Source organism: Ambystoma mexicanum, chromosome 10 (genome assembly GCF_040938575.1).
Source record: "Ambystoma mexicanum isolate Mex_15411 chromosome 10, UKY_AmexF1_1, whole genome shotgun sequence".
Classification (NCBI taxonomy): domain Eukaryota; kingdom Metazoa; phylum Chordata; class Amphibia; order Caudata; family Ambystomatidae; genus Ambystoma; species Ambystoma mexicanum.
Genome location: NC_090932.1, coordinates 1,535,961,005 through 1,535,984,185, shown reverse-complemented (window position 1 = coordinate 1,535,984,185; position 23,181 = coordinate 1,535,961,005). Strand labels below are relative to the sequence as shown.

Below are 23,181 nucleotides of genomic sequence, written 5' to 3'. Positions count from 1 at the left end.
ATTGATTCACTTCTTGTCAATGTCCTGGCTGCACTGCAGAAACAGCTGGTCGTCCTGGTGGAGCATCACTTCACCTGTCCCCAAAGGAGCCCATTTCTCGATGCTGTCCTCGCTCCTGTGCAATCCTCCAATGGCTCTTTGCATTCTCAAGCCTCTCCCATGTTGCCTTGGCAGCGGCCTGCCCAATAATCTCTCAGGAGGGCGGGGTCACTTGCCAACAGGCCACCGATCATGCTAAGGGAAAGAGCGCACAGGTAGCAGCCTGCTCATTTGCATGTTTACTCCCAGAATCCTATGCATACCTTGCTACTATATTTGCTGTCAGTTTGGTGAGCGCAAGATGATACAGGTGTTCACCTCAACAAATCTCGGCACTGGAATCCAGGCGGTTTTATGAGTTTGACAAAGGATGCTCAGGATGGAGCTTGCTGGGATCAGTGCAAGTTAAATGGGAATCCATTCCCGGGGCGCACGGGCCTCTGGGTCAGGTGCTTTAGCTTTGCGCAGTGGCAGTATCGTAGCTCATGAGGTTTAACCGAGGCGCGATTATTGCTTATTGAAAACTTTACCCAATACCCCGCCATGACAGCTTGAAATATAGCTGGAATTGGTAATTTTTGACAGTCTCTACGGAGGCTGAACCGATTTGTTTGAAAAGGAGACAATGACGCTTTTACTCCACTGGAGAAGACCTAGCAAGAGGGGTGTGTTTTTCGGAACCCATCCCTTCTATTCTTTGTTCTCTCGTGGCCTACCCTCAACAAAGGGGTTTACTTCCAGAAGCTAGCACATTCGTAAACTCCAAGCGGCGCAGCGAAGTCTATGGAACCGTGACCATGCAGCAGGTGCATTAAGCGCCTCAGTTGTCTCGCTGCCTTCCTGATCTCACGACATGAAAACCATGAGCTTTCAGAACCTAGCAGACAGTGACCTGTCTGCCTTCGATCCTCTTTGCCACATCTGCTCTTGCGAAAGTCATCAGATTGTTGGATGGTTACTCAGGGAGGTCTGGCTGCCACTGAAGCCAACCGCAGCAGAGGGGTCGCTTTACCTTTGGCCTTCGCTCACCATCTCAGTCTTCCCAAGAGAGGCAAAAGGGCATTTCTGTCCCCATGCATTCTATAGACACATATTCACGTGGAGTCAACAACCCGACCTCTCTTGGTGTGACGAATCAACTTCCGGGGCACTAGTGGTCCAGGGAGGAATATCGCTTTCTAGACCATCAATCAGTCCCACACCTCTAGTACACCGGAAGGGGTCCGAACAGTGGACGGAACGTCAGGCTGGTTAGTTGCAACAGAGCGAAAAAACAATTGTGACCCACTGATAAAAGGGACTGTCCAGTCAAGGTTGTATACAAATATCTACTTTAGTATTAATACAACAGACAGTTCTAACACACTACAAAATACAACCCACCCTATAAAGGAAAACAGCGGACAGACAGTTTCACAAAGGAGAGGGATGCACTCTGGATACTGACAGGAGTGCAGTCGGTAAAGCAATCAGTCTGAACTGTTCAAGGTTATTTGGTTGCAGCAGCAAGGGAGCAAGAGGTCGTAAATGTCACTAAGGGCCTTCGGAGAAGGACCAGGGGGACAGAACCACAATGTAACTGGTGTTTGAGATGATCTTGGTACTCGACAGCATCGAGTGGCTTCCAGCATGCTTTGTAGCTCCGGCGACAGAGTTCAAGAGGGACGACAGATGCGGATATCAGTTGGCAGGCAGTTTGGTAAGCGAGGCTGGGCGGACGGCTGCAGGCTGCCCTACCCGGCGGCTCGGGGTGAAGAATCGTTGTCTGTGTGCTGGTTGGTGGATCTGGAACGCTGGTCGAGGGTTCTCAGACGGCTTTAGTGACTGCAGCGTGAGAACAGCCACAGTGGTGCAGCCGGTCGCAGTTTGAGAGCTCGACTGCTTCGAAAAAGTCCTTAAAAGATGGACGCTGGTTGATGCTTGTTGTGGCACTCCTCCGAGCTTCTTCTCAATGCTTGGGTCGACGTTTAAGGCGGCCGACCCAAAGCTGAGAAGAGTGTTTGCCGGCAACGGCCTTGTCCTTTGTTCAGAGACTCTCTGGCACTTCCCACCTAGGAAGCTTGCTGGCTTAACCTAGCAGGGCACGCTGTGTGCTGGCTGGGTACCGGTTCTGGTGCTGCTTGATGGATCCTCTGAGTCGGGTATCTCCCTCTGTTCCCTGGGAGATGTTTTGGGAGGTATTTTGCTTCCCTCTTGGAAATCCTGGACTTCCTTCACTGGCGGAAGCCGTGAGGCAGACTGTACCATCACCGAGGGTCCGAATGAGTCCTTCTTCGTACTCCTTTTGAAGTCGTCGGATGATCTGCTCAGTGAGGGGCTCAGCCCTCTTTTAAAGCCAAATGGGCCCCAGTGATTGGAGCATGCTAAGCCTACCTTAAAGACCCAATCCTGGGTCCCCACCACCAATCTTCTGTCATGCGTAAGGTCATGACCAGAGTGATTTGCAACAGGAAAGGTAAGGGGTGACAACATGCACTACTAAGCCGCACCCATCTTCCTGTCTCCTGTGGATCAAAGTGGCTCTCTGGTTAATTGAGCTCGAGAACAGACTGTCTGCATCAAATCACATATATCTTCCCTCTGAAAGGGGGTGGCCCTGCAGCGGTTGCCTACTGTAAACAGTTGTTCCACACATGACATTCAATGGCCTTCATACAGAGGGGTGGGAGCTAGCTTCAAGCTGACACATTGCATATGAAAAAGGTGTTGGGGTTTCCTGCCCTGTGTTAGTTCTGTGAACAGGCCTCTTGGCAGGCCTGCTTCACTTAACTCTCATCAGTATGCGCTGCCATCAGAGAGAACCTAACAATAGGCAGGGCATATCGATGGAGCCTTTGCTATTTTAAGTAGGCTGACCAGGGCCGGAGGAAGGCGTTGCCTTCCCCCTTCAGAGATGCTTTGATGTACCCATGGCTGTCACATTGCAGCTAAATGTGACAGGAGGACCGCACCGGTAGACTGTGTCCCCCAGAGTGCACTTGACTATGTGTTTGTTGTGCAGTGTCCATTGGGAAATGTGTGCGGGATAGCCCCACACATTTCCAGGAGGTTTACCTACCAACATTCCATTTCTTTTTTAAAAGTATCAAACCAGCCCAGGCGGAGCGCACACTCCCCGTGCGGATGGTCTAATTCCTCACTCTTGGTCAGGTTCTTCAATTCCTACCAGTCAAGTGGTCTCTTCTGTCTGTGTCTGCACTTCATTTGCACAGCAAACAGGCATGTCTTTCCCATGGCAACAGTGTCTTCTCCAAGCTGCACACACAGACAGCCGTTTCTCAGGCTAAATGTTCTCTTCTGACCTCAGTGGCAGAGCCACACTAAGCAGATGGCTCTGCAAAGGCCCAGGGGCTACAGCAAAAAGCCTGAACAGGGCAAGGCCGCTTCATTTTTGGCAGTGGAGTGGAAGTAGAATTGCAGGGTCCGCCCTATGAGACAGGGTACAAGACGTGAATTACATAGGACCTTTTCACTTTTCCCAGAGTCCCCTGCAAAATCGGGTCTATTTTCAAGGACAAGTGCAATTATCACAAACAGGTAGGTATGTGATGGCATGGAAATGTATCGAAATTGTAATGGTTTGGTCAACAGTTGGAACGCTCAGAGACAAATTGATTCACTTCTTGTCAATGTCCTGGCTGCACTGCAGAAACAGCTGGTCGTCCTGGTGGAGCATCACTTCACCTGTCCCCAAAGGAGCCCATTTCTCGATGCTGTCCTCGCTCCTGTGCAATCCTCCAATGGCTCTTTGCATTCTCAAGCCTCTCCCATGTTGCCTTGGCAGCGGCCTGCCCAATAATCTCTCAGGAGGGCGGGGTCACTTGCCAACAGGCCACCGATCATGCTAAGGGAAAGAGCGCACAGGTAGCAGCCTGCTCATTTGCATGTTTACTCCCAGAATCCTATGCATACCTTGCTACTATATTTGCTGTCAGTTTGGTGAGCGCAAGATGATACAGGTGTTCACCTCAACAAATCTCGGCACTGGAATCCAGGCGGTTTTATGAGTTTGACAAAGGATGCTCAGGATGGAGCTTGCTGGGATCAGTGCAAGTTAAATGGGAATCCATTCCCGGGGCGCACGGGCCTCTGGGTCAGGTGCTTTAGCTTTGCGCAGTGGCAGTATCGTAGCTCATGAGGTTTAACCGAGGCGCGATTATTGCTTATTGAAAACTTTACCCAATACCCCGCCATGACAGCTTGAAATATAGCTGGAATTGGTAATTTTTGACAGTCTCTACGGAGGCTGAACCGATTTGTTTGAAAAGGAGACAATGACGCTTTTACTCCACTGGAGAAGACCTAGCAAGAGGGGTGTGTTTTTCGGAACCCATCCCTTCTATTCTTTGTTCTCTCGTGGCCTACCCTCAACAAAGGGGTTTACTTCCAGAAGCTAGCGCATTCGTAAACTCCAAGCGGCGCAGCGAAGTCTATGGAACCGTGACCATGCAGCAGGTGCATTAAGCGCCTCAGTTGTCTCGCTGCCTTCCTGATCTCACGACATGAAAACCATGAGCTTTCAGAACCTAGCAGACAGTGACCTGTCTGCCTTCGATCCTCTTTGCCACATCTGCTCTTGCGAAAGTCATCAGATTGTTGGATGGTTACTCAGGGAGGTCTGGCTGCCACTGAAGCCAACCGCAGCAGAGGGGTCGCTTTACCTTTGGCCTTCGCTCACCATCTCAGTCTTCCCAAGAGAGGCAAAAGGGCATTTCTGTCCCCATGCATTCTATAGACACATATTCACGTGGAGTCAACAACCCGACCTCTCTTGGTGTGACGAATCAACTTCCGGGGCACTAGTGGTCCAGGGAGGAATATCGCTTTCTAGACCATCAATCAGTCCCACACCTCTAGTACACCGGAAGGGGTCCGAACAGTGGACAGTACGTCAGGCTGGTTAGTTGCAACAGAGCGAAAAAACAATTGTGACCCACTGATAAAAGGGACTGTCCAGTCAAGGTTGTATACAAATATCTACTTTAGTATTAATACAACAGACAGTTCTAACACACTACAAAATACAACCCACCCTATAAAGGAAAACAGGGGACAGACAGTTTCACAAAGGAGAGGGATGCACTCTGGATACTGACAGGAGTGCAGTCGGTAAAGCAATCAGTCTGAACTGTTCAAGGTTATTTGGTTGCAGCAGCAAGGGAGCAAGAGGTCGTAAATGTCACTAAGGGCCTTCGGAGAAGGACCAAGGGGACAGAACCACAATGTAACTGGTGTTTGAGATGATCTTGGTACTCGACAGCATCGAGTGGCTTCCAGCATGCTTTGTAGCTCCGGCGACAGAGTTCAAGAGGGACGACAGATGCGGATATCAGTTGGCAGGCAGTTTGGTAAGCGAGGCTGGGCGGACGGCTGCAGGCTGCCCTACCCGGCGGCTCGGGGTGAAGAATCGTTGTCTGTGTGCTGGTTGGTGGATCTGGAACGCTGGGCGAGGGTTCTCAGACGGCTTTAGTGACTGCAGCGTGAGTACAGCCACAGTGGTGCAGCCGGTCGCAGTTTGAGAGCTCGACTGCTTCGAAAAAGTCCTTAAAAGATGGACGCTGGTTGATGCTTGTTGTGGCACTCCTCCGAGCTTCTTCTCAATGCTTGGGTCGACGTTTAAGGCAGCCGACCCAAAGCTGAGAAGAGTGTTTGCCGGCAACGGCCTTGTCCTTTGTTCAGAGACTCTCTGGCACTTCCCACCTAGGAAGCTTGCTGGCTTAACCTAGCAGGGCACGCTGTGTGCTGGCTGGGTACCGGTTCTGGTGCTGCTTGATGGATCCTCTGAGTCGGGTATCTCCCTCTGTTCCCTGGGAGATGTTTTGGGAGGTATTTTGCTTCCCTCTTGGAAATCCTGGACTTCCTTCACTGGCGGAAGCCGTGAGGCAGACTGTACCATCACCGAGGGTCCGAATGAGTCCTTCTTCGTACTCCTTTTGAAGTCGTCGGATGATCTGCTCAGTGAGGGGCTCAGCCCTCTTTTAAAGCCAAATGGGCCCCAGTGATTGGAGCATGCTAAGCCTACCTTAAAGACCCAATCCTGGGTCCCCACCACCAATCTTCTGTCATGCGTAAGGTCATGACCAGAGTGCTTTGCAACAGGAAAGGTAAGGGGTGACAACATGTACTACTAAGCCGCACCCATCTTCCTGTCTCCTGTGGATCAAAGTGGCTCTCTGGTTAAATGAGCTCGAGAACAGACTGTCTGCATCAAATCACATATATCTTCCCTCTGAAAGGGGGTGGCCCTGCAGCGGTTGCCTACTGTAAACAGTTGTTCCACACATGACATTCAATGGCCTTCATACAGAGGGGTGGGAGCTAGCTTCAAGCTGACACATTGCATATGAAAAAGGTGTTGGGGTTTCCTGCCCTGTGTTAGTTCTGTGAACAGGCCTCTTGGCAGGCCTGCTTCACTTAACTCTCATCAGTATGCGCTGCCATCAGAGAGAACCTAACAATAGGCAGGGCATATCGATGGAGCCTTTGCTATTTTAAGTAGGCTGACCAGGGCCGGAGGAAGGCGTTGCCTTCCCCCTTCAGAGATGCTTTGATGTACCCATGGCTGTCACATTGCAGCTAAATGTGACAGGAGGACCGCACCGGTAGACTGTGTACCCCAGAGTGCACTTGACTATGTGTTTGTTGTGCAGTGTCCATTGGGAAATGTGTGCGGGATAGCCCCACACATTTCCAGGAGGTTTACCTACCAACATTCCATTTCTTTTTTAAAAGTATCAAACCAGCCCAGGCGGAGCGCACATTCCCCGTGCGGATGGTCTAATTCCTCACTCTTGGTCAGGTTCTTCAATTCCTACCAGTCAAGTGGTCTCTTCTGTCTGTGTCTGCACTTCATTTGCACAGCCAACAGGCATGTCTTTCCCATGGCAACAGTGTCTTCTCCAAGCTGCACACACAGACAGCCGTTTCTCAGGCTAAATGTTCTCTTCTGACCTCAGTGGCAGAGCCACACTAAGCAGATGGCTCTGCAAAGGCCCAGGGGCTACAGCAAAAAGCCTGAACAGGGCAAGGCCGCTTCATTTTTGGCAGTGGAGTGGAAGTAGAATTGCAGGGTCCGCCCTATGAGACAGGGTACAAGACGTGAATTACATAGGACCTTTTCACTTTTCCCAGAGTCCCCTGCAAAATCGGGTCTATTTTCAAGGACAAGTGCAATTATCACAAACAGGTAGGTATGTGATGGCATGGAAATGTATCGAAATTGTAATGGTTTGGTCAACAGTTGGAACGCTCAGAGACAAATTGATTCACTTCTTGTCAATGTCCTGGCTGCACTGCAGAAACAGCTGGTCGTCCTGGTGGAGCATCACTTCACCTGTCCCCAAAGGAGCCCATTTCTCGATGCTGTCCTCGCTCCTGTGCAATCCTCCAATGGCTCTTTGCATTCTCAAGCCTCTCCCATGTTGCCTTGGCAGCGGCCTGCCCAATAATCTCTCAGGAGGGCGGGGTCACTTGCCAACAGGCCACCGATCATGCTAAGGGAAAGAGCGCACAGGTAGCAGCCTGCTCATTTGCATGTTTACTCCCAGAATCCTATGCATACCTTGCTACTATATTTGCTGTCAGTTTGGTGAGCGCAAGATGATACAGGTGTTCACCTCAACAAATCTCGGCACTGGAATCCAGGCGGTTTTATGAGTTTGACAAAGGATGCTCAGGATGGAGCTTGCTGGGATCAGTGCAAGTTAAATGGGAATCCATTCCCGGGGCGCACGGGCCTCTGGGTCAGGTGCTTTAGCTTTGCGCAGTGGCAGTATCGTAGCTCATGAGGTTTAACCGAGGCGCGATTATTGCTTATTGAAAACTTTACCCAATACCCCGCCATGACAGCTTGAAATATAGCTGGAATTGGTAATTTTTGACAGTCTCTACGGAGGCTGAACCGATTTGTTTGAAAAGGAGACAATGACGCTTTTACTCCACTGGAGAAGACCTAGCAAGAGGGGTGTGTTTTTCGGAACCCATCCCTTCTATTCTTTGTTCTCTCGTGGCCTACCCTCAACAAAGGGGTTTACTTCCAGAAGCTAGCGCATTCGTAAACTCCAAGCGGCGCAGCGAAGTCTATGGAACCGTGACCATGCAGCAGGTGCATTAAGCGCCTCAGTTGTCTCGCTGCCTTCCTGATCTCACGACATGAAAACCATGAGCTTTCAGAACCTAGCAGACAGTGACCTGTCTGCCTTCGATCCTCTTTGCCACATCTGCTCTTGAGAAAGTCATCAGATTGTTGGATGGTTACTCAGGGAGGTCTGGCTGCCACTGAAGCCAACCGCAGCAGAGGGGTCGCTTTACCTTTGGCCTTCGCTCACCATCTCAGTCTTCCCAAGAGAGGCAAAAGGGCATTTCTGTCCCCATGCATTCTATAGACACATATTCACGTGGAGTCAACAACCCGACCTCTCTTGGTGTGACGAATCAACTTCCGGGGCACTAGTGGTCCAGGGAGGACTATCGCTTTCTAGACCATCAATCAGTCCCACACCTCTAGTACACCGGAAGGGGTCCGAACAGTGGACGGAACGTCAGGCTGGTTAGTTGCAACAGAGCGAAAAAACAATTGTGACCCACTGATAAAAGGGACTGTCCAGTCAAGGTTGTATACAAATATCTACTTTAGTATTAATACAACAGACAGTTCTAACACACTACAAAATACAACCCACCCTATAAAGGAAAACAGGGGACAGACAGTTTCACAAAGGAGAGGGATGCACTCTGGATACTGACAGGAGTGCAGTCGGTAAAGCAATCAGTCTGAACTGTTCAAGGTTATTTGGTTGCAGCAGCAAGGGAGCAAGAGGTCGTAAATGTCACTAAGGGCCTTCGGAGAAGGACCAGGGGGACAGAACCACAATGTAACTGGTGTTTGAGATGATCTTGGTACTCGACAGCATCGAGTGGCTTCCAGCATGCTTTGTAGCTCCGGCGACAGAGTTCAAGAGGGACGACAGATGCGGATATCAGTTGGCAGGCAGTTTGGTAAGCGAGGCTGGGCGGACGGCTGCAGGCTGCCCTACCCGGCGGCTCGGGGTGAAGAATCGTTGTCTGTGTGCTGGTTGGTGGATCTGGAACGCTGGTCGAGGGTTCTCAGACGGCTTTAGTGACTGCAGCGTGAGAACAGCCACAGTGGTGCAGCCGGTCGCAGTTTGAGAGCTCGACTGCTTCGAAAAAGTCCTTAAAAGATGGACGCTGGTTGATGCTTGTTGTGGCACTCCTCCGAGCTTCTTCTCAATGCTTGGGTCGACGTTTAAGGCGGCCGACCCAAAGCTGAGAAGAGTGTTTGCCGGCAACGGCCTTGTCCTTTGTTCAGAGACTCTCTGGCACTTCCCACCTAGGAAGCTTGCTGGCTTAACCTAGCAGGGCACGCTGTGTGCTGGCTGGGTACCGGTTCTGGTGCTGCTTGATGGATCCTCTGAGTCGGGTATCTCCCTCTGTTCCCTGGGAGATGTTTTGGGAGGTATTTTGCTTCCCTCTTGGAAATCCTGGACTTCCTTCACTGGCGGAAGCCGTGAGGCAGATTGTACCATCACCGAGGGTCCGAATGAGTCCTTCTTCGTACTCCTTTTGAAGTCGTCGGATGATCTGCTCAGTGAGGGGCTCAGCCCTCTTTTAAAGCCAAATGGGCCCCAGTGATTGGAGCATGCTAAGCCTACCTTAAAGACCCAATCCTGGGTCCCCACCACCAATCTTCTGTCATGCGTAAGGTCATGACCAGAGTGCTTTGCAACAGGAAAGGTAAGGGGTGACAACATGTACTACTAAGCCGCACCCATCTTCCTGTCTCCTGTGGATCAAAGTGGCTCTCTGGTTAATTGAGCTCGAGAACAGACTGTCTGCATCAAATCACATATATCTTCCCTCTGAAAGGGGGTGGCCCTGCAGCGGTTGCCTACTGTAAACAGTTGTTCCACACATGACATTCAATGGCCTTCATACAGAGGGGTGGGAGCTAGCTTCAAGCTGACACATTGCATATGAAAAAGGTGTTGGGGTTTCCTGCCCTGTGTTAGTTCTGTGAACAGGCCTCTTGGCAGGCCTGCTTCACTTAACTGTCATCAGTATGCGCTGCCATCAGAGAGAACCTAACAATAGGCAGGGCATATCGATGGAGCCTTTGCTATTTTAAGTAGGCTGACCAGGGCCGGAGGAAGGCGTTGCCTTCCCCCTTCAGAGATGCTTTGATGTACCCATGGCTGTCACATTGCAGCTAAATGTGACAGGAGGACCGCACCGGTAGACTGTGTCCCCCAGAGTGCACTTGACTATGTGTTTGTTGTGCAGTGTCCATTGGGAAATGTGTGCGGGATAGCCCCACACATTTCCAGGAGGTTTACCTACCAACATTCCATTTCTTTTTTAAAAGTATCAAACCAGCCCAGGCGGAGCGCACACTCCCCGTGCGGATGGTCTAATTCCTCACTCTTGGTCAGGTTCTTCAATTCCTACCAGTCAAGTGGTCTCTTCTGTCTGTGTCTGCACTTCATTTGCACAGCAAACAGGCATGTCTTTCCCATGGCAACAGTGTCTTCTCCAAGCTGCACACACAGACAGCCGTTTCTCAGGCTAAATGTTCTCTTCTGACCTCAGTGGCAGAGCCACACTAAGCAGATGGCTCTGCAAAGGCCCAGGGGCTACAGCAAAAAGCCTGAACAGGGCAAGGCCGCTTCATTTTTGGCAGTGGAGTGGAAGTAGAATTGCAGGGTCCGCCCTATGAGACAGGGTACAAGACGTGAATTACATAGGACCTTTTCACTTTTCCCAGAGTCCCCTGCAAAATCGGGTCTATTTTCAAGGACAAGTGCAATTATCACAAACAGGTAGGTATGTGATGGCATGGAAATGTATCGAAATTGTAATGGTTTGGTCAACAGTTGGAACGCTCAGAGACAAATTGATTCACTTCTTGTCAATGTCCTGGCTGCACTGCAGAAACAGCTGGTCGTCCTGGTGGAGCATCACTTCACCTGTCCCCAAAGGAGCCCATTTCTCGATGCTGTCCTCGCTCCTGTGCAATCCTCCAACGGCTCTTTGCATTCTCAAGCCTCTCCCATGTTGCCTTGGCAGCGGCCTGCCCAATAATCTCTCAGGAGGGCGGGGTCACTTGCCAACAGGCCACCGATCATGCTAAGGGAAAGAGCGCACAGGTAGCAGCCTGCTCATTTGCATGTTTACTCCCAGAATCCTATGCATACCTTGCTACTATATTTGCTGTCAGTTTGGTGAGCGCAAGATGATACAGGTGTTCACCTCAACAAATCTCGGCACTGGAATCCAGGCGGTTTTATGAGTTTGACAAAGGATGCTCAGGATGGAGCTTGCTGGGATCAGTGCAAGTTAAATGGGAATCCATTCCCGGGGCGCACGGGCCTCTGGGTCAGGTGCTTTAGCTTTGCGCAGTGGCAGTATCGTAGCTCATGAGGTTTAACCGAGGCGCGATTATTGCTTATTGAAAACTTTACCCAATACCTCGCCATGACAGCTTGAAATATAGATGGAATTGGTAATTTTTGACAGTCTCTACGGAGGCTGAACCGATTTGTTTGAAAAGGAGACAATGACGCTTTTACTCCACTGGAGAAGACCTAGCAAGAGGGGTGTGTTTTTCGGAACCCATCCCTTCTATTCTTTGTTCTCTCGTGGCCTACCCTCAACAAAGGGGTTTACTTCCAGAAGCTAGCGCATTCGTAAACTCCAAGCGGCGCAGCGAAGTCTATGGAACCGTGACCATGCAGCAGGTGCATTAAGCGCCTCAGTTGTCTCGCTGCCTTCCTGATCTCACGACATGAAAACCATGAGCTTTCAGAACCTAGCAGACAGTGACCTGTCTGCCTTCGATCCTCTTTGCCACATCTGCTCTTGCGAAAGTCATCAGATTGTTGGATGGTTACTCAGGGAGGTCTGGCTGCCACTGAAGCCAACCGCAGCAGAGGGGTCGCTTTACCTTTGGCCTTCGCTCACCATCTCAGTCTTCCCAAGAGAGGCAAAAGGGCATTTCTGTCCCCATGCATTCTATAGACACATATTCACGTGGAGTCAACAACCCGACCTCTCTTGGTGTGACGAATCAACTTCCGGGGCACTAGTGGTCCAGGGAGGAATATCGCTTTCTAGACCATCAATCAGTCCCACACCTCTAGTACACCGGAAGGGGTCCGAACAGTGGACGGAACGTCAGGCTGGTTAGTTGCAACAGAGCGAAAAAACAATTGTGACCCACTGATAAAAGGGACTGTCCAGTCAAGGTTGTATACAAATATCTACTTTAGTATTAATACAACAGACAGTTCTAACACACTACAAAATACAACCCACCCTATAAAGGAAAACAGGGGACAGACAGTTTCACAAAGGAGAGGGATGCACTCTGGATACTGACAGGAGTGCAGTCGGTAAAGCAATCAGTCTGAACTGTTCAAGGTTATTTGGTTGCAGCAGCAAGGGAGCAAGAGGTCGTAAATGTCACTAAGGGTCTTCGGAGAAGGACCAGGGGGACAGAACCACAATGTAACTGGTGTTTGAGATGATCTTGGTACTCGACAGCATCGAGTGGCTTCCAGCATGCTTTGTAGCTCCGGCGACAGAGTTCAAGAGGGACGACAGATGCGGATATCAGTTGGCAGGCAGTTTGGTAAGCGAGGCTGGGCGGACGGCTGCAGGCTGCCCTACCCGGCGGCTCGGGGTGAAGAATCGTTGTCTGTGTGCTGGTTGGTGGATCTGGAACGCTGGTCGAGGGTTCTCAGACGGCTTTAGTGACTGCAGCGTGAGAACAGCCACAGTGGTGCAGCCGGTCGCAGTTTGAGAGCTCGACTGCTTCGAAAAAGTCCTTAAAAGATGGACGCTGGTTGATGCTTGTTGTGGCACTCCTCCGAGCTTCTTCTCAATGCTTGGGTCGACGTTTAAGGCGGCCGACCCAAAGCTGAGAAGAGTGTTTGCCGGCAACGGCCTTGTCCTTTGTTCAGAGACTCTCTGGCACTTCCCACCTAGGAAGCTTGCTGGCTTAACCTAGCAGGGCACGCTGTGTGCTGGCTGGGTACCGGTTCTGGTGCTGCTTGATGGATCCTCTGAGTCGGGTATCTCCCTCTGTTCCCTGGGAGATGTTTTGGGAGGTATTTTGCTTCCCTCTTGGAAATCCTGGACTTCCTTCACTGGCGGAAGCCGTGAGGCAGACTGTACCATCACCGAGGGTCCGAATGAGTCCTTCTTCGTACTCCTTTTGAAGTCGTCGGATGATCTGCTTAGTGAGGGGCTCAGCCCTCTTTTAAAGCCAAATGGGCCCCAGTGATTGGAGCATGCTAAGCCTACCTTAAAGACCCAATCCTGGGTCCCCACCACCAATCTTCTGTCATGCGTAAGGTCATGACCAGAGTGCTTTGCAACAGGAAAGGTAAGGGGTGACAACATGTACTACTAAGCCGCACCCATCTTCCTGTCTCCTGTGGATCAAAGTGGCTCTCTGGTTAATTGAGCTCGAGAACAGACTGTCTGCATCAAATCACATATATCTTCCCTCTGAAAGGGGGTGGCCCTGCAGCGGTTGCCTACTGTAAACAGTTGTTCCACACATGACATTCAATGGCCTTCATACAGAGGGGTGGGAGCTAGCTTCAAGCTGACACATTGCATATGAAAAAGGTGTTGGGGTTTCCTGCCCTGTGTTAGTTCTGTGAACAGGCCTCTTGGCAGGCCTGCTTCACTTAACTCTCATCAGTATGCGCTGCCATCAGAGAGAACCTAACAATAGGCAGGGCATATCGATGGAGCCTTTGCTATTTTAAGTAGGCTGACCAGGGCCGGAGGAAGGCGTTGCCTTCCCCCTTCAGAGATGCTTTGATGTACCCATGGCTGTCACATTGCAGCTAAATGTGACAGGAGGACCGCACCGGTAGACTGTGTCCCCCAGAGTGCACTTGACTATGTGTTTGTTGTGCAGTGTCCATTGGGAAATGTGTGCGGAATAGCCCCACACATTTCCAGGAGGTTTACCTACCAACATTCCATTTCTTTTTTAAAAGTATCAAACCAGCCCAGGCGGAGCGCACACTCCCCGTGCGGATGGTCTAATTCCTCACTCTTGGTCAGGTTCTTCAATTCCTACCAGTCAAGTGGTCTCTTCTGTCTGTGTCTGCACTTCATTTGCACAGCAAACAGGCATGTCTTTCCCATGGCAACAGTGTCTTCTCCAAGCTGCACACACAGACAGCCGTTTCTCAGGCTAAATGTTCTCTTCTGACCTCAGTGGCAGAGCCACACTAAGCAGATGGCTCTGCAAAGGCCCAGGGGCTACAGCAAAAAGCCTGAACAGGGCAAGGCCGCTTCATTTTTGGCAGTGGAGTGGAAGTAGAATTGCAGGGTCCGCCCTATGAGACAGGGTACAAGACGTGAATTACATAGGACCTTTTCACTTTTCCCAGAGTCCCCTGCAAACTCGGGTCTATTTTCAAGGACAAGTGCAATTATCACAAACAGGTAGGTATGTGATGGCATGGAAATGTATCGAAATTGTAATGGTTTGGTCAACAGTTGGAACGCTCAGAGACAAATTGATTCACTTCTTGTCAATGTCCTGGCTGCACTGCAGAAACAGCTGGTCGTCCTGGTGGAGCATCACTTCACCTGTCCCCAAAGGAGCCCATTTCTCGATGCTGTCCTCGCTCCTGTGCAATCCTCCAATGGCTCTTTGCATTCTCAAGCCTCTCCCATGTTGCCTTGGCAGCGGCCTGCCCAATAATCTCTCAGGAGGGCGGGGTCACTTGCCAACAGGCCACCGATCATGCTAAGGGAAAGAGCGCACAGGTAGCAGCCTGCTCATTTGCATGTTTACTCCCAGAATCCTATGCATACCTTGCTACTATATTTGCTGTCAGTTTGGTGAGCGCAAGATGATACAGGTGTTCACCTCAACAAATCTCGGCACTTGAATCCAGGCGGTTTTATGAGTTTGACAAAGGATGCTCAGGATGGAGCTTGCTGGGATCAGTGCAAGTTAAATGGGAATCCATTCCCGGGGCGCACGGGCCTCTGGGTCAGGTGCTTTAGCTTTGCGCAGTGGCAGTATCGTAGCTCATGAGGTTTAACCGAGGCGCGATTATTGCTTATTGAAAACTTTACCCAATACCCCGCCATGACAGCTTGAAATATAGCTGGAATTGGTAATTTTTGACAGTCTCTACGGAGGCTGAACCGATTTGTTTGAAAAGGAGACAATGACGCTTTTACTCCACTGGAGAAGACCTAGCAAGAGGGGTGTGTTTTTCGGAACCCATCCCTTCTATTCTTTGTTCTCTCGTGGCCTACCCCAACAAAGGGGTTTACTTCCAGAAGCTAGCGCATCCTAAACTCCAAGCGGCGCAGCGAAGTCTATGGAACCGTGACCATGCAGCAGGTGCATTAAGCGCCTCAGTTGTCTCGCTGCCTTCCTGATCTCACGACATGAAAACCATGAGCTTTCAGAACCTAGCAGACAGTGACCTGTCTGCCTTCGATCCTCTTTGCCACATCTGCTCTTGCGAAAGTCATCAGATTGTTGGATGGTTACTCAGGGAGGTCTGGCTGCCACTGAAGCCAACCGCAGCAGAGGGGTCGCTTTACCTTTGGCCTTCGCTCACCATCTCAGTCTTCCCAAGAGAGGCAAAAGGGCATTTCTGTCCCCATGCATTCTATAGACACATATTCACGTGGAGTCAACAACCCGACCTCTCTTGGTGTGACGAATCAACTTCCGGGGCACTAGTGGTCCAGGGAGGAATATCGCTTTCTAGACCATCAATCAGTCCCACACCTCTAGTACACCGGAAGGGGTCCTAACAGTGGACGGAACGTCAGGCTGGTTAGTTGCAACAGAGCGAAAAAACAATTGTGACCCACTGATAAAAGGGACTGTCCAGTCAAGGTTGTATACAAATATCTACTTTAGTATTAATACAACAGACAGTTCTAACACACTACAAAATACAACCCACCCTATAAAGGAAAACAGGGGACAGACAGTTTCACAAAGGAGAGGGATGCACTCTGGATACTGACAGGAGTGCAGTCGGTAAAGCAATCAGTCTGAACTGTTCAAGGTTATTTGGTTGCAGCAGCAATGGAGCAAGAGGTCGTAAATGTCACTAAGGGCCTTCGGAGAAGGACCAGGGGGACAGAACCACAATGTAACTGGTGTTTGAGATGATCTTGGTATTCGACAGCATCGAGTGGCTTCCAGCATGCTTTGTAGCTCCGGCGACAGAGTTCAAGAGGGACGACAGATGCGGATATCAGTGGGCAGGCAGTTTGGTAAGCGAGGCTGGGCGGACGGCTGCAGGCTGCCCTACCCGGCGGCTCGGGGTGAAGAATCGTTGTCTGTGTGCTGGTTGGTGGATCTGGAACGCTGGTCGAGGGTTCTCAGACGGCTTTAGTGACTGCAGCGTGAGAACAGCCACAGTGGTGCAGCCGGTCGCAGTTTGAGAGCTCGACTGCTTCGAAAAAGTCCTTAAAAGATGGACGCTGGTTGATGCTTGTTGTGGCACTCCTCCGAGCTTCTTCTCAATGCTTGGGTCGACGTTTAAGGCGGCCGACCCAAAGCTGAGAAGAGTGTTTGCCGGCAACGGCCTTGTCCTTTGTTCAGAGACTCTCTGGCACTTCCCACCTAGGAAGCTTGCTGGCTTAACCTAGCAGGGCACGCTGTGTGCTGGCTGGGTACCGGTTCTGGTGCTGCTTGATGGATCCTCTGAGTCGGGTATCTCCCTCTGTTCCCTGGGAGATGTTTTGGGAGGTATTTTGCTTCCCTCTTGGAAATCCTGGACTTCCTTCACTGGCGGAAGCCGTGAGGCAGACTGTACCATCACCGAGGGTCCGAATGAGTCCTTCTTCGTACTCCTTTTGAAGTCGTCGGATGATCTGCTTAGTGAGGGGCTCAGCCCTCTTTTAAAGCCAAATGGGCCCCAGTGATTGGAGCATGCTAAGCCTACCTTAAAGACCCAATCCTGGGTCCCCACCACCAATCTTCTGTCATGCGTAAGGTCATGACCAGAGTGCTTTGCAACAGGAAAGGTAAGGGGTGACAACATGTACTACTAAGCCGCACCCATCTTCCTGTCTCCTGTGGATCAAAGTGGCTCTCTGGTTAATTGAGCTCGAGAGCAGACTGTCTGCATCAAATCACATATATCTTCCCTCTGAAAGGGGGTGGCCCTGCAGCGGTTGCCTACTGTAAACAGTTGTTCCACACATGACATTCAATGGCCTTCATACAGAGGGGTGGGAGCTAGCTTCAAGCTGACACATTGCATATGAAAAAGGTGTTGGGGTTTCCTGCCCTGTGTTAGTTCTGTGAACAGGCCTCTTGGCAGGCCTGCTTCACTTAACTCTCATCAGTATGCGCTGCCATCAGAGAGAACCTAACAATAGGCAGAGCATATCGATGGAGCCTTTGCTATTTTAAGTAGGCTGACCAGGGCCGGAGGAAGGCGTTGCCTTCCCCCTTCAGAGATGCTTTGATGTACCCATGGCTGTCACATTGCAGCTAAATGTGACAGGAGGACCGCACCGGTAGACTGTGTCCCCCAGAGTGCACTTGACTATGTGTTTGTTGTGCAGTGTCCATTGGGAAATGTGTGCGGGATAGCCCCACACATTTCCAGGAGGTTTACCTACCAACATTCCATTTCTTTTTTAAAAGTATCAAACCAGCCCAGGCGGAGCGCACACTCCCCGTGCGGATGGTCTAATTCCTCACTCTTGGTCAGGTTCTTCAATTCCTACCAGTCAAGTGGTCTCTTCTGTCTGTGTCTGCACTTCATTTGCACAGCAAACAGGCATGTCTTTCCCATGGCAACAGTGTCTTCTCCAAGCTGCACACACAGACAGCCGTTTCTCAGGCTAAATGTTCTCTTCTGACCTCAGTGGCAGAGCCACACTAAGCAGATGGCTCTGCAAAGGCCCAGGGGCTACAGCAAAAAGCCTGAACAGGGCAAGGCCGCTTCATTTTTGGCAGTGGAGTGGAAGTAGAATTGCAGGGTCCGCCCTATGAGACAGGGTACAAGACGTGAATTACATAGGACCTTTTCACTTTTCCCAGAGTCCCCTGCAAAATCGGGTCTATTTTCAAGGACAAGTGCAATTATCACAAACAGGTAGGTATGTGATGGCATGGAAATGTATCGAAATTGTAATGGTTTGGTCAACAGTTGGAACGCTCAGAGACAAATTGATTCACTTCTTGTCAATGTCCTGGCTGCACTGCAGAAACAGCTGGTCGTCCTGGTGGAGCATCACTTCACCTGTCCCCAAAGGAGCCCATTTCTCGATGCTGTCCTCGCTCCTGTGCAATCCTCCAATGGCTCTTTGCATTCTCAAGCCTCTCCCATGTTGCCTTGGCAGCGGCCTGCCCAATAATCTCTCAGGAGGGCGGGGTCACTTGCCAACAGGCCACCGATCATGCTAAGGGAAAGAGCGCACAGGTAGCAGCCTGCTCATTTGCATGTTTACTCCCAGAATCCTATGCATACCTTGCTACTATATTTGCTGTCAGTTTGGTGAGCGCAAGATGATACAGGTGTTCACCTCAACAAATCTCGGCACTGGAATCCAGGCGGTTTTATGAGTTTGACAAAGGATGCTCAGGATGGAGCTTGCTGGGATCAGTGCAAGTTAAATGGGAATCCATTCCCGGGGCGCACGGGCCTCTGGGTCAGGTGCTTTAGCTTTGCGCAGTGGCAGTATCGTAGCTCATGAGGTTTAACCAAGGCGCGATTATTGCTTATTGAAAACTTTACCCAATACCCCGCCATGACAGCTTGAAATATAGCTGGAATTGGTAATTTTTGACAGTCTCTACGGAGGCTGAACCGATTTGTTTGAAAAGGAGACAATGGCACTTTTACTCCACTGGAGAAGACCTAGCAAGAGGGGTGTGTTTTTCGGAACCCATCCCTTCTATTCTTTGTTCTCTCGTGGCCTACCCTCAACAAAGGGGTTTACTTCCAGAAGCTAGCGCATTCGTAAACTCCAAGCGGCGCAGCGAAGTCTATGGAACCGTGACCATGCAGCAGGTGCATTAAGCGCCTCAGTTGTCTCGCTGCCTTCCTGATCTCACGACATGAAAACCATGAGCTTTCAGAACCTAGCAGACAGTGACCTGTCTGCCTTCGATCCTCTTTGCCACATCTGCTCTTGAGAAAGTCATCAGATTGTTGGATGGTTACTCAGGGAGGTCTGGCTGCCACTGAAGCCAACCGCAGCAGAGGGGTCGCTTTACCTTTGGCCTTCGCTCACCATCTCAGTCTTCCCAAGAGAGGCAAAAGGGCATTTCTGTCCCCATGCATTCTATAGACACATATTCACGTGGAGTCAACAACCCGACCTCTCTTGGTGTGACGAATCAACTTCCGGGGCACTAGTGGTCCAGGGAGGAATATCGCTTTCTAGACCATCAATCAGTCCCACACCTCTAGTACACCGGAAGGGGTCCGAACAGTGGACGGAACGTCAGGCTGGTTAGTTGCAACAGAGCGAAAAAACAATTGTGACCCACTGATAAAAGGGACTGTCCAGTCAAGGTTGTATACAAATATCTACTTTAGTATTAATACAACAGACAGGTCTAACACACTACAAAATACAACCCACCCTATAAAGGAAAACAGGGGACAGACAGTTTCACAAAGGAGAGGGATGCACTCTGGATACTGACAGGAGTGCAGTCGGTAAAGCAATCAGTCTGAACTGTTCAAGGTTATTTGGTTGCAGCAGCAAGGGAGCAAGAGGTCGTAAATGTCACTAAGGGCCTTCGGAGAAGGACCAGGGGGACAGAACCACAATGTAACTGGTGTTTGAGATGATCTTGGTACTCGACAGCATCGAGTGGCTTCCAGCATGCTTTGTAGCTCCGGCGACAGAGTTCAAGAGGGACGACAGATGCGGATATCAGTTGGCAGGCAGTTTGCTAAGCGAGGCTGGGCGGACGGCTGCAGGCTGCCCTACCCGGCGGCTCGGGGTGAAGAATCGTTGTCTGTGTGCTGGTTGGTGGATCTGGAACGCTCAAACTGCGACCGGCTGCACCACTGTGGCTGTTCTCACGCTGCAGTGTCTGCAGCGTGAGAACAGCCACAGTGGTGCAGCCGGTCGCAGTTTGAGAGCTCGACTGCTTCGAAAAAGTCCTTAAAAGATGGACGCTGGTTGATGCTTGTTGTGGCACTCCTCCGAGCTTCTTCTCAATGCTTGGGTCGACGTTTAAGGCGGCCGACCCAAAGCTGAGAAGAGTGTTTGCCGGCAACGGCCTTGTCCTTTGTTCAGAGACTCTCTGGCACTTCCCACCTAGGAAGCTTGCTGGCTTAACCTAGCAGGGCACGCTGTGTGCTGGCTGGGTACCGGTTCTGGTGCTGCTTGATGGATCCTCTGAGTCGGGTATCTCCCTCTGTTCCCTGGGAGATGTTTTGGGAGGTATTTTGCTTCCCTTTGGAAATCCTGGACTTCCTTCACTGGCGGAAGCCGTGAGGCAGATTGTACCATCACCGAGGGTCCGAATGAGTCCTTCTTCGTACTCCTTTTGAAGTCGTCGGATGATCTGCTCAGTGAGGGGCTCAGCCCTCTTTTAAAGCCAAATGGGCCCCAGTGATTGGAGCATGCTAAGCCTACCTTAAAGACCCAATCCTGGGTCCCCACCACCAATCTTCTGTCATGCGTAAGGTCATGACCAGAGTGCTTTGCAACAGGAAAGGTAAGGGGTGACAACATGTACTACTAAGCCGCACCCATCTTCCTGTCTCCTGTGGATCAAAGTGGCTCTCTGGTTAATTGAGCTCGAGAACAGACTGTCTGCATCAAATCACATATATCTTCCCTCTGAAAGGGGGTGGCCCTGCAGCGGTTGCCTACTGTAAACAGTTGTTCCACACATGACATTCAATGGCCTTCATACAGAGGGGTGGGAGCTAGCTTCAAGCTGACACATTGCATATGAAAAAGGTGTTGGGGTTTCCTGCCCTGTGTTAGTTCTGTGAACAGGCCTCTTGGCAGGCCTGCTTCACTTAACTCTCATCAGTATGCGCTGCCATCAGAGAGAACCTAACAATAGGCAGGGCATATCGATGGAGCCTTTGCTATTTTAAGTAGGCTGACCAGGGCCGGAGGAAGGCGTTGCCTTCCCCCTTCAGAGATGCTTTGATGTACCCATGGCTGTCACATTGCAGCTAAATGTGACAGGAGGACCGCACCGGTAGACTGTGTCCCCCAGAGTGCACTTGACTATGTGTTTGTTGTGCAGTGTCCATTGGGAAATGTGTGCGGGATAGCCCCACACATTTCCAGGAGGTTTACCTACCAACATTCCATTTCTTTTTTAAAAGTATCAAACCAGCCCAGGCGGAGCGCACACTCCCCGTGCGGATGGTCTAATTCCTCACTCTTGGTCAGGTTCTTCAATTCCTACCAGTCAAGTGGTCTCTTCTGTCTGTGTCTGCACTTCATTTGCACAGCAAACAGGCATGTCTTTCCCATGGCAACAGTGTCTTCTCCAAGCTGCACACACAGACAGCCGTTTCTCAGGCTAAATGTTCTCTTCTGACCTCAGTGGCAGAGCCACACTAAGCAGATGGCTCTGCAAAGGCCCAGGGGCTACAGCAAAAAGCCTGAACAGGGCAAGGCCGCTTCATTTTTGGCAGTGGAGTGGAAGTAGAATTGCAGGGTCCGCCCTATGAGACAGGGTACAAGACGTGAATTACATAGGACCTTTTCACTTTTCCCAGAGTCCCCTGCAAAATCGGGTCTATTTTCAAGGACAAGTGCAATTATCACAAACAGGTAGGTATGTGATGGCATGGAAATGTATCGAAATTGTAATGGTTTGGTCAACAGTTGGAACGCTCAGAGACAAATTGATTCACTTCTTGTCAATGTCCTGGCTGCACTGCAGAAACAGCTGGTCGTCCTGGTGGAGCATCACTTCACCTGTCCCCAAAGGAGCCCATTTCTCGATGCTGTCCTCGCTCCTGTGCAATCCTCCAATGGCTCTTTGCATTCTCAAGCCTCTCCCATGTTGCCTTGGCAGCGGCCTGCCCAATAATCTCTCAGGAGGGCGGGGTCACTTGCCAACAGGCCACCGATCATGCTAAGGGAAAGAGCGCACAGGTAGCAGCCTGCTCATTTGCATGTTTACTCCCAGAATCCTATGCATACCTTGCTACTATATTTGTTGTCAGTTTGGTGAGCGCAAGATGATACAGGTGTTCACCTCAACAAATCTCGGCACTGGAATCCAGGCGGTTTTATGAGTTTGACAAAGGATGCTCAGGATGGAGCTTGCTGGGATCAGTGCAAGTTAAATGGGAATCCATTCCCGGGGCGCTCGGGCCTCTGGGTCAGGTGCTTTAGCTTTGCGCAGTGGCAGTATCGTAGCTCATGAGGTTTAACCGAGGCGCGATTATTGCTTATTGAAAACTTTACCCAATACCCCGCCATGACAGCTTGAAATATAGCTGGAATTGGTAATTTTTGACAGTCTCTACGGAGGCTGAACCGATTTGTTTGAAAAGGAGACAATGACGCTTTTACTCCACTGGAGAAGACCTAGCAAGAGGGGTGTGTTTTTCGGAACCCATCCCTTCTATTCTTTGTTCTCTCGTGGCCTACCCTCAACAAAGGGGTTTACTTCCAGAAGCTAGCGCATTCGTAAACTCCAAGTGGCGCAGCGAAGTCTATGGAACCGTGACCATGCAGCAGGTGCATTAAGCGCCTCAGTTGTCTCGCTGCCTTCCTGATCTCACGACATGAAAACCATGAGCTTTCAGAACCTAGCAGACAGTGACCTGTCTGCCTTCGATCCTCTTTGCCATATCTGCTCTTGCGAAAGTCATCAGATTGTTGGATGGTTACTCAGGGAGGTCTGGCTGCCACTGAAGCCAACCGCAGCAGAGGGGTCGCTTTACCTTTGGCCTTCGCTCACCATCTCAGTCTTCCCAAGAGAGGCAAAAGGGCATTTCTGTCCCCATGCATTCTATAGACACATATTCACGTGGAGTCAACAACCCGACCTCTCTTGATGTGACGAATCAACTTCCGGGGCACTAGTGGTCCAGGGAGGAATATCGCTTTCTAGACCATCAATCAGTCCCACACCTCTAGTACACCGGAAGGGGTCCGAACAGT

The 23,181-nt window shown here is 50.6% G+C and overlaps 7 non-coding genes across 7 annotated transcripts; all 7 read left to right on the top strand.

The window, feature by feature from the left end:
* Window positions 1–495: 495 nt before the first annotated feature.
* On the top strand, window positions 496–636 carry LOC138496395 (U4 spliceosomal RNA). The gene has a single exon (XR_011277910.1). It is a non-coding gene; the product is annotated as a U4 spliceosomal RNA (small nuclear RNA).
* Window positions 637–4,144: 3,508 nt separating this feature from the next.
* On the top strand, window positions 4,145–4,285 carry LOC138496393 (U4 spliceosomal RNA). The gene has a single exon (XR_011277909.1). It is a non-coding gene; the product is annotated as a U4 spliceosomal RNA (small nuclear RNA).
* A 3,508-nt stretch (window positions 4,286–7,793) lies between these two features.
* LOC138496392 (U4 spliceosomal RNA) lies at window positions 7,794–7,934 on the top strand. Its single transcript, XR_011277908.1, has one exon. It is a non-coding gene; the product is annotated as a U4 spliceosomal RNA (small nuclear RNA).
* A 3,508-nt stretch (window positions 7,935–11,442) lies between these two features.
* LOC138496721 (U4 spliceosomal RNA) lies at window positions 11,443–11,583 on the top strand. The gene has a single exon (XR_011278207.1). It is a non-coding gene; the product is annotated as a U4 spliceosomal RNA (small nuclear RNA).
* Window positions 11,584–15,091: 3,508 nt separating this feature from the next.
* Window positions 15,092–15,232, top strand: LOC138496391 (U4 spliceosomal RNA). Its single transcript, XR_011277907.1, has one exon. It is a non-coding gene; the product is annotated as a U4 spliceosomal RNA (small nuclear RNA).
* A 3,506-nt stretch (window positions 15,233–18,738) lies between these two features.
* On the top strand, window positions 18,739–18,879 carry LOC138496709 (U4 spliceosomal RNA). The gene has a single exon (XR_011278196.1). It is a non-coding gene; the product is annotated as a U4 spliceosomal RNA (small nuclear RNA).
* Window positions 18,880–22,405: 3,526 nt separating this feature from the next.
* On the top strand, window positions 22,406–22,546 carry LOC138496390 (U4 spliceosomal RNA). The gene has a single exon (XR_011277906.1). It is a non-coding gene; the product is annotated as a U4 spliceosomal RNA (small nuclear RNA).
* Window positions 22,547–23,181: the final 635 nt, after the last annotated feature.